The following is an 11,129-nucleotide window of genomic DNA, read 5'->3' as shown; positions in this document are numbered from 1 at the left end:
GGTATAGTCTATTAGATCAAATGAAAATTTTTTATAAATACTCCACAAACCAAATATTAATACTTAATAACTTTTTTACTTAATATTTTAAGGAGAGACCACTCATATATGGAAGGACTTTGGACATATGAAGCTGCCGTTTGAAAACTATATTTGAAACAATATTTGACTCGGCCATGGTTATATAATGATACCCAGGTTATTTGTAACCCTATGTAATGATATATATATATATATATATATATATATGAAGCATAAATATCGTAAGTTGGACATTCGGGAAGCTTAGTTTTCTTCATCTTGTCCAAGTAGTATTAGATATCGGTCGCAAAGATAAAAAGGCATTAAGCAAATATGTTTTTTTTTTTCTTTTGAGCAAAAGGTACCGATATGAGCTCTGAAATAACCGATCGACTTCAACTATAAGTTTGGCATACAAAATAATTTTCATGGAAGATGACTTCGAATTAAAGAAATGAGAGGCTGTGAGCTATTCGACGCAATTAAGAAAAGCCAGCCCTAGCTCTCTTTCTCTTTCCCTATATATATAAAGATATATCTATATCATGTTTCTTCTTTTCATCGAAAAAAAAAAAAAGAAAACTATAAAACTAGGTGAAGATCATATTACGTATATTCTAATTGTTATGTTGAGTGATGGATAGATAAATTAATAACTAAGTATCATAAATTATTGATAATATATGATACGAACTTCATTTACAATGTTTATCATATCTTAATTAATTGAAATTAATAAAAAAAATAATTAGCAAATTATATGATATCCAAACCAGGTCAAACTGTAGTTAAAGTTATAGACAGCATTTGTATTTTCGAAGTCAAAGCAAGAATAAGAAAATCAAAGAGCACGCAGGCTAATAGTATATACTCAACGTTCAACCCAAAGTTTAAATAGAGCCCACGCATTTGCAGCGAATTGTACGAACCAATATTAGGATATTCGCTAAACAACTACCAAAAGCTTTCAAGTTTGATATATACGCCACTCATACTGACAAGGTTACGCTGACCATTGTCTTTTACAAAGGAAAGTTATCCCATCCTGATTTGATACCCGTTCCCTCAGGAAAGGACATATATTTGACGCAATAATATGTAAGTTGACTATGTACAGTCCAAAACAGACACTAATCTTAAACTTTCCAACATAGAAAGTGATCAAATCATTTCATTTAATAATTAATTCACAAAATCACTCCTTGAAATGTATAACTTATCTCTAATTAAGACACTCTAGCTCAATAAGGTACTAAAAACCCATGTTAAGACATAGAAAGCTCTATAAGAATAGCGATACATCACTTTCCAACAAACGAAAAAAAAAAAAATGAGACATGCCCCGTGAGGCTGTGAACTCAGAATAATACTGTCAAGGTGAAGACCTTTTATAGATTTGTAAGTGCTCTTTGAACTTGAGGTGTTTCCTGAACTTAAAGTCATCAGATTTACATGTTTTGTTAAAAAATAAAAAAGTTATGTGCATAACGGACTGCATTGTTGACAGCAGAGGTTATCCTTCGGCCTCTGTTTCTGATTCCAAGCTAACCGTTGCCAAAGGAAATATCTCTTAGGATATCCTTCGTGCATGGTTAATATTCGCACAATTTCAGTAATGTAATATTCGAACAAGATAGGCAACACAAAGTAGTAACAAAGACAAAAGAAGCATTGTGTATATTGAGAATCCCATTATGATCAATTAAAACATGCATATATGGACAATATGGACACTTTCGAAGAAGCGACAGCAATACAAAAAACCATGTCTCATAAACATATATCTTCATCTGATGGCACTTCCAACGTCTCAGGCAAAGAGAAGAAACAGAGACCATGTTATGAAAAGACGAAGATTCCCATGAAGACAGTTGTATATAAATATGTATGGAGATTCATAGTCCTTCATCACCTTCAACTCAGACACATCGAAACAAGCCTCTCTAGCTAGTCTGATACTAATCTTAATTACCAGATATGGCTGCTTTCCTTCTCAAGTTGTCTTCTTTCACTGCCATCCTCTGCTTTGCTCTCTTGCTTTCCTCTCCCAACGGTTAGTTTCACCCATCACCAAACAACCACTTGAGTTTCTACCATTTCCTCTCTTCAAATTTTTAAGTAATATATGTCAACAATCTTTATACATTGTTTCGAATAACTTGTTATTTAACGACATTTTATCACAAAGCTCTCCTCATAAAGTGCGTTCATATATTTACATGCGTTAGTTGTATTAAAGTGTATGATTAAATCCCACGTGGAGGCTATATATAGAACTCTGACATATATGTTGTGTAATTGTGTTAAAATAGAGAATGTTGAAGCAGTACTTTGTGAGCGACTTAGTGGCAGATTTATTGGGAATTGCGTAGAGAATCTGGAGTGTCAAGATATGTGCACTCAAAGGGAGGGTGCTATTACGGGAAGATGTAAGCCCCGTGGGTTTGGATTTTCTTGCTACTGCGCCTACAATTGTTAAAAGTGAAAGTCTCACACATTGCCTCTGCCTCCCTTCATCTGTCTATCATGTTCATCTTTCTGCGAGTTCTTCCTATCTATCTATCTATCTATCTATCTAGCTACACACACACACATACTGTCAATAAATAGTGCCACAGTTAATGCACTACGTGTGTCTGCATGCTTTATTTCATAAAGGTATCAGTGTTGGACATTTATATGTTGTCATCAAATCTTCATAAATATACACCTTATCAGCTACTGCCTTGTCGATTGAACGCAGATTAATAAAATAATGAGGTGATAAAGGGACGTTAGTTGTTGCGTGTTTCGAATTTGGTAGACTATACATACATACACACACACACATATATAGCTGGCAGAAATTAACATTGCTCAATATCAAGCTGACCAATATCAATCTGGCTTTAAAGAATTCACTCACTCTCCAACACATAAGGAAATGCAAACGGCCAGGCGCTGGGTCAATTAAGTGTTAGTTTTAATTATTTGAATATTGTGTAAAACGCATAACTAAGGATGATCTCATTCTGGAATTTATGAGACTGTGATGTATGATATTTTTGAGATTTCTGACAAGAGACCCTTTTCTCAGAATAACCTTCGTGCACTGCTAAGTTTTATTGCAAGAAAACCCTTTGATCTCCAGCTCCTCTTTGCCAGAATCTTTTTTTCTTAAAATTTTTAATTCAGAGCACATATATATAGATAACACCAGACCCGTAATTCATCTTAAATAGCTGACGTCAAAAGCCTCATACGTTACGATGGATGCTGCTGCATTAAACCATAATTTGTTTAATGTAATCATTAGGACTCGTAACCTTTTTTTTAAAAAAATAAAGACACGTTTCATAGAGAACATTACGTCTACATGTCGTGTTAAAAACAGAGGACTCATTATCATAGCGGACCACATTGTTTACAGAGTGTACAGCACAAGTGATTAAAGCAATATTGGCCGTTACGGGACATAATAAGATTGCAGATAGGTACTATGTACTTAAAGTGGCAACTAATTAGGGCTATCGAAAATTAAAATATGCACATATATATACACTACCTCCATCCTAATTATAAGAACTAGTTGACTAATTTGATAAGATTAAGAAAACAAGTTAAAGTAGTTATTTGTAATAAACAAGTATTCCTAAAATATCTTTGCTAATCAAGTGTATTAGTTAGAACTACTATCATTAGAAGGACAACCTTAAAAAAAAATACATAAATATGAGGAAAAAGTGGATTGAGGTCTTATATTTAGGATCAAAATAAAAGTCAAACGAGATCTTATATTAAGAACCGGAGGTAGTAATATGGACATTTTGAGAGGAACGAGAACAACACCAGACCAGGTCTCATACGTAATCTGGTGTACCGCGTGCTTGAGAGAGGACAATATATGGACGGACACATTCGAACGTATTAAGCAAGAACTTTGTTGTGAAAAGGCGAAGGTTTCCATGAAGATTGATTTGGTGCATACATAGTCCTCAAGAATCATCATCTTCAACTCAAACCGCGAAACAAGCCTCTTTGTTCTGGTTCTAATCTTAATTACCAGACATGGCTCTTTCGTCCCTTCCCAAGTTGTCCTCCTTCATTGCCTTCCTCTGCATTAATTGTCCTCGTGCTTTACTCTCCCAGCGGTTAGTTTTACCCATCACCAAACACCCACTTGAGTTTTTACTCTGGAAATGACTTATAAATGAAGTCGGATGTTAAATTTGTCAAGAAATAAAATAGTCCAAGATTCCATTTTACCTTTATTAATATAAAGAATGTAAATTCCATTAATATTATGGAAGTATGTTCGAAATCATTAATTATATTCCATGTGCTGGTGTTAATTTGAATGCAGAGAATGTTGAAGCAGCAGTTTGTGAGAGATTTAGCAAAACATCTACTGAGTTTTGCAGGGATAGATAGTGGTGGCTGTAATAGTGTTTCCCAAAGTGAGGGGGTGCCGTGTCGGGAGGTTGTAACGACCATGGCTTGGGTTCCTTTTACTTCTGCAACTTCAATTGTTATAAGTGAAAAGTCTCAAAGCTTATCCTGTTGATCAGAAAATTAACTCGACTTTTCTTCTTGTATTCTTTGTTGCGTCCCAATATATGGTGTCAATAAATAGTGCCACAGTTATTCGGACAAAGCGATGAAGTTGTAGAGGGGCCAAATGTTAGTTTGAAAAAAAAAAAATTCATTTTAAAGTTTGCCTCTTGTACGAAATATTAAAATTTACCTCTTTCATGATCGGATCAAGCGACCGTTTGTATATTTCTTTCTTATCATGTATAAGGCATTTACAATTTTCTTCTTTATCCAAAAAAAAAAAAACACTTCGCCTCCCAGTTCAGTAAGAATTGTGACCAATCACAAAATCAACCTCCATGATAGAGATGATCAAATATGACTAAAGACAAAAGTATAAATTTAAGAATCAATATATACAATGCTAAATTTAAAAATAATTAAATAAATAAAGCACCTACAGATAAAGCATATATAATATTCGCACAGCTTCAATAATGTAAGATTCCAACAGGTCAGGGAACATGTACTATATAACAAGCAGAAACAAATACACAAGAAGCATTAAAATATTGAGAGCCCCACTATCATGATTAAAACAAGCAGATACGGACAATATGGACACTTTCAAAGGAGGCAGAGCAATAAAAACCATCCCTCAAAAATATCATCAGAGACAATAATATGGACACATTCGATAGATCAAGAGCGTGACACTTGCAACCTTAAGCAAACGACAATAAACAGATCATATTATGGAAAGACGAAGATTTCCACGAAGATTGTTCTATATAAATATGTATGGAGAAGCATAGTTCTTCATCATCTTCAACTCAGAACCTCGAAACAAGCCTCTTTTGTCTGATATAATTCATAATTACCGGACATGGCTGCCTCCCATCTCAAGTTGTCTTCCTTCATTGCCTTCCTTTGCATTGTTCTCTTGGTTTCCTCTCCCACTGGTTAGTTTCCACTTGATTTTTTACCATTTCATCGTGTACAACTTTTTAATAAATAACAATTTTTTCCGATATATACTAACGATTTTTGTGTCCTATTAAATAGCATTTTATTAGAAGGATCTTCTCACAAAATGCATCCATATATTTACATGCATTGTATTAGAGTGTATAATTAAGTCTGATTGGAAGATAAATCAAATGGATATAAGCCTGAGGTGAGTTCTTCCAAAGTAGCTGAAGCTATTTTGAAATCCGAAACAAGCTTCAAGTTCATTAACACAAACACAGTATCAAATATTCCAATAGTGATTAGCCCTCTGCAGGTTATGTATTGCCATCTTGTTTTAGTTTAATTTTACCCATCGTCAAACATCCACTTGAGTTTTTACCATTTCCTCTTTTTTTCTTAATTTTTAACGAATAACAATTTTTACCAACCTATATTAACAATCTTTATGCATATTTTGGCATAACTTAAATACTTATTTGGTCTTAAATATAAGATCCATTTTATAGTATAAATTGCACTATAAAATAAGTCTTATATTTAGGACCAGAGGAGTAACTTCTTATTAGAAAGTTCTCCTTGCAAAGTACATTCATATATTTACCTGCATAGTATTAGAGTGTGTGATTAAATCCCGCATCAAAGTGACAAAAGGATTAATCAAATGTATATATACTAGCTTGAGGTGATTTAATTTAATTTTGTACAAGATATATAGTTTTAGATTATTAGATAAAATGTGCATGAGCTTAAGGTGAGTCCATTCAGAAGCTTAAGCCATTGGTTTTAATGCAGAGAAAGTTGAAGCAGGACTTTGCGGAAGACTTAGTGGAACATTTTCTGGGCTTTGCATCGACGATGTTAACTGTAATGATGTGTGCCACAACGACGGTGCTGTTTCAGGTAGTTGTCAAGCCAATCATCTGCGGTTTTCTGTCTGCTGCTGCTACTACAACTGTGAAAAGTGAAACTCACTGATCCCTTCATAATGTTGATCTTTGCAAGTTAAACTCGAGATTTTTTCTTTCTTTTTCTTCACTCCACCAAAGAAAAATCTTCCATTACTATTACTGTAAAGTTACTATTGCATTCAAATCTTCACATACCTTATCAAATTCTTTAATATTAATGTCTCGATCGACTGGCCTGTGTGACAAACATAGCTAATTGGTAGGACATTAAAGCAATAAATTTCATAATGACAATGATCTTGGAGTCTAGTAGCATTATGATTCCTTCTAATTAGCAAGGAGGTTGCAGGTTCAACCCCCTTGCAATTTCATACTAAATTGCTATTTCAGTTTTTTAATTGACACTCAAAACCCCATCATTATTATCATCAATTAAGATAGCCTACATGAACAATATGGACCAAGACCAGCCACGTCTCATAAACTTAATCTGGATTCTGATTTGCCTTTTTGAGAGAAGACAACATATACGGACGGACACATTCAATGGAGCGAGAGCATGACGGTCCGAACTTTTTTAGAAAGGAAAAGAACACGGACCACACATGTATGAAAGGGCGAAGCTCCCCATTGTGTATATATATGTATGTATGGAGATTTATAGTCCTCCAGAAGCCTTAACTCAGACATCGAAACTGACTTCTTTTATATAGTAAGTTAACTACATATGTTTCAGCCTCTGGTAATTTTCTATCAATACCTAAGATAGTTAGTACATTTAATATTAGATTATTGAGAAGGCAAAAATGGGTTCCACTGTTTGAATTATGAAGCTCATTTACAAGCTCTCACAGAAAAGTTCGTGAATATCTATATTTAGTCATGAATAACACTAAGAACTTGTTATTAGAATATTCATAGACGTTTACGAAGCGTCTTGTGTTAATTTTGGAATTGAGCGCAAATATAACTTAATTCGGCAATCTGATATAGAAGTTTTTCATAAAGGAAAGGAGTGTGAAAACTTATCATGTCCATTAGCACACAGAGATAGCAATATAACCTGTCTCTACTGATCATGCTGCTTAATTTCCGGATATATTATAAACAAAAAGAGATAGAGCTTGAGCTAAAGGATTTGGGCCTAGTATGATACTGTATTGAGCAAGATTTGTCGGACAGATTGACTAATTGATAGTGTTTATAGTCTTGGTTTACACTATAAACAGACCATATTATCAGATAAATTAGAGCCTCTTGTTCTCTTTACAAACTCGCTATTACGTTGATCCACCATGTAAGGAAGCCAAATTAGTCCGGTTTCAATTTCTCGTGTGTGTATGTGCGTGTGTATCATAAATTTTGTATCTCTCAAGGCAAAGAGTAGGTAAAAGGAACAAATTTATTGAAAAATAATGGGAGGAGGAGATCATATATAGTCTTGAGAAAATAAATTATGTAAAGAAAAAGCATGAATCATTCGAAGCTCTAACTTAGACATTCCCGAACAAAACAATAATTATTTGACTCCAAACACATAAGAGAACTTAGACAACAAGACCAGCCCTTGGAAAATCCCAAAAAATCCATGAACCATCCAATGCACTTCATAGAGTATGTGTGTATGACTCACATAGCCTCTCCGTGAACTCCAACCAGATCAGATAATTTATTAGAGTTTATAGACAAAGAATATTAGGCAGAATATGCACTCCTCCCTCTGCGCACCGTTTCATCCTTTATTTGGGAAATAAAACTCCTGAATCGATCTTGTTCCATCATCACCTAAAGCACTGGTTGTAAAGAAGCATCCTTTCAATTGAGTTATTTCTGTTTTTATGAGATTATGTTTGGTATGACAAAAGAAAAGTGAGATGTGAATTCAAAAATTAATCATCACGTCCCTGATAAAATAGAAATAAAGAGACCGATGCTTTATATTATAATAATGAAAAAAATAAACTATGCATCATAATAACGCTTCAAAATTGACAAGATTATATGATAGAATTAACATTTAATTATTTAAGATTCTGTTAGATAAGTTATAAGTGTACAGTTTGTTATCTTTCGGTTATACTCTCGAACCATTGTATATATACCGGTACATCATCTTTCACTAATGAGAAGTAATTAATTGCTTTAACATTGAAGTTAACCCCAAAAAAAGAAAAACACAGAGATAGGGACAAGGAGAGAGAAATTGTGACGGTCGTTTTAGTGACTAAATGTATTTTGAAAATATCTAGATGCCAAACACCCACTAAAACAAGTTTTTTTTTCATTTTTTTCAAAAAAACAAAAGCAGAAACAGTTTTTGGAAGGGGGGAAAAAAATCAAACAGACCCTCATATTTTGTGGCCTCTATACTCTCTTTGATTGCGCAATGTTAAATATCCTATTCTTGAAATTTATTTATAAGTAAAGTCAATTATCCTTTTTTAATGCGTAGCAAGAAGTAAGAAGAAGCAGAGAGAGGAATGTGGAAGGAGTAGCGAGATTGATCCAAATAATAATGCAACAATTCCATGATTAATAATGTCGCCGGAGAGCATACACTCGAATCAAAGAAAGAAGCAGAACATTCATTCAACGCTAAAAACAGAAGAGAGCAAGACACAGTAAGTCCAGTCCTCGGAAAATCCGAATGTTAAACTCCACGAACCATCCATTACACTTGAGCGTTTGTGCATATACAACATAGCATCTCACTTCTCGAACACCAAACTAAATGAGAGATAATTAGGATTTATAGCCAAATATGGCCAATTGCCTCAGGAAACTACCCACTTAGGCTGCTTTTTTCCGCATTGTCATTCTTATTTTCTCAGCCGCTGGTCAGCGATCTCTCTTCTTCTTTGTCATCTGATCTCTCACTACTTTGGATACATTCTTGTTCATGAACTTCTTTCATTACATATATATATATATATATATATGACGCGTATTTTATATTTTGAAGTAGGGAGGGCGCAAGAATTACCATGTGGAAAACCAAGTGCAACGTATAGAGGGTTGTGTTTCCTCGATTCTTCATGTGCCGATGAGTGCAGGACAAAAGAGCATTTGCCTGGAGGAGAATGCCACATCTTTGCTTGTGGCTGCATTTACGACTGCAATAACCCACCATGGTTTTATCATATATATGTAACAAAAACTCACCACAATTCACTCTTCACTCTTTATTTGGGGAATAAGACTCCTGCATCCATGTGTTGTCATCTAAAGTAACCCTTGTAAGCATCCTTTATAATGAGTTATTTTCCCCCTCAATACAATATCATATATACTATACTAGCCAACATGTGAGATTTAAGCAATGTCTAGGTTAAAAAAGGGGTACACAGTTTTTCAATAATATCTTTTGAATTCACACAAATTAAACATGACATCACGTGCTTAAGCAGTAGTCGTAATCTTTTCTTACTTAAACTGTTTTCATAAATGAAAAAACTGCGACATCTTGATTCTTGATCACAATTCGAATATGACAAAAAACTATGCTTTTCCTATATTACATATGAGAAGGCAAAAAGTGCTGAAGTATTGCAACTCACCCACAAAATTCCCAAGTCATCACCAATGGAACGACGTACTCAACAAATGAAATTAAAATACATGCGCTATTAACAGAAAATCATGATAGAGAAAAGGAAAAGATACGAGGTCCGGAAAAATAATAATAACAAACAAGCAGTTGTCATTTTCTATCTATCTTAAAATTTGTTATTATAGACTGTTCTCTGCTCTATTATCATTAAGACCTTTTAATAATTAGGTTTCTTACTTAGACTTCATAATAATTCCCCAAAGAATAACGACATTTTTTACTCTTTCAAACTTCATCTTGCGTTAACCCGATATGTAAGGAAGTCGAGTCAGAATTCGGAGATTAAAATGATATGAATGTCATTGAATCTTGAAGAAAAGAATAATACAAATTACGACACACTTCAAAAAATAAAATAGTAAAAATATATTTTTATTGCTATGATGCTACCAAATATTAAGATGCACCGCAAGTATACAGGTCACAAAAATAGATAATAGCAAATCAAGATCGATCCCACAGAGAACTTAGTTAACAGTGATTAGGCAAACAAAATCCTCTTTTTGTTTAAGTTGAGTAAATCAAAATTGAATTGGAATAAGTGAAATAAATTGAAATGAAACAAAGCAAGAGTTACCAATTAACAAATTCCAAAAGACAAAGAGCACAACCTACAGTTACTAAACCATTGTTGATCCTTAGATTTTATCCCCACTAAATTAATTATACTTAAACTTAGTTAGTTAATCTAGAGTATTAGTAGTTAAAAGTGCCTGTCGGTCTACTTATAACTCTACTTCAATTAATTATGTAATCTCTCACACAATTACATAAGGCTCTCATCAATTCAACTTCACTCTAGTTTGATTATGTGGAGCCCCTAGGTATATGTCTATCCTAGGTGCAAATTAAATTAAATCCAACTCCATGTTACTAATTCCATGGTCTATTTAAGATTCCTTTTGTCAGGTTCAATCCTAAATTCCTAAAACAAGCTTAATGGTGGCCAAACACTAAGTAAGTTCTAATAAAAACAAGATTAAGTAAACTAAATTAAAAAATAAGTATAACTAAACAGTGGGAATAATCTCTAAATCACAAACAACTACATAATACTCTAGGTTGTAAACAAAATTAGCTACAATGACTTTGATCAGAATTATCAC

This window comes from Neltuma alba, unplaced genomic scaffold, assembly GCF_004799145.2.
Source record: "Neltuma alba isolate B1F8T4 unplaced genomic scaffold, ASM479914v2 tig00003932_pilon, whole genome shotgun sequence".
Classification (NCBI taxonomy): Eukaryota; Viridiplantae; Streptophyta; class Magnoliopsida; order Fabales; family Fabaceae; genus Neltuma; species Neltuma alba.
The sequence above is the reverse complement of the archived record's forward strand: the minus strand, read 5'-3'. Positions refer to the sequence as shown.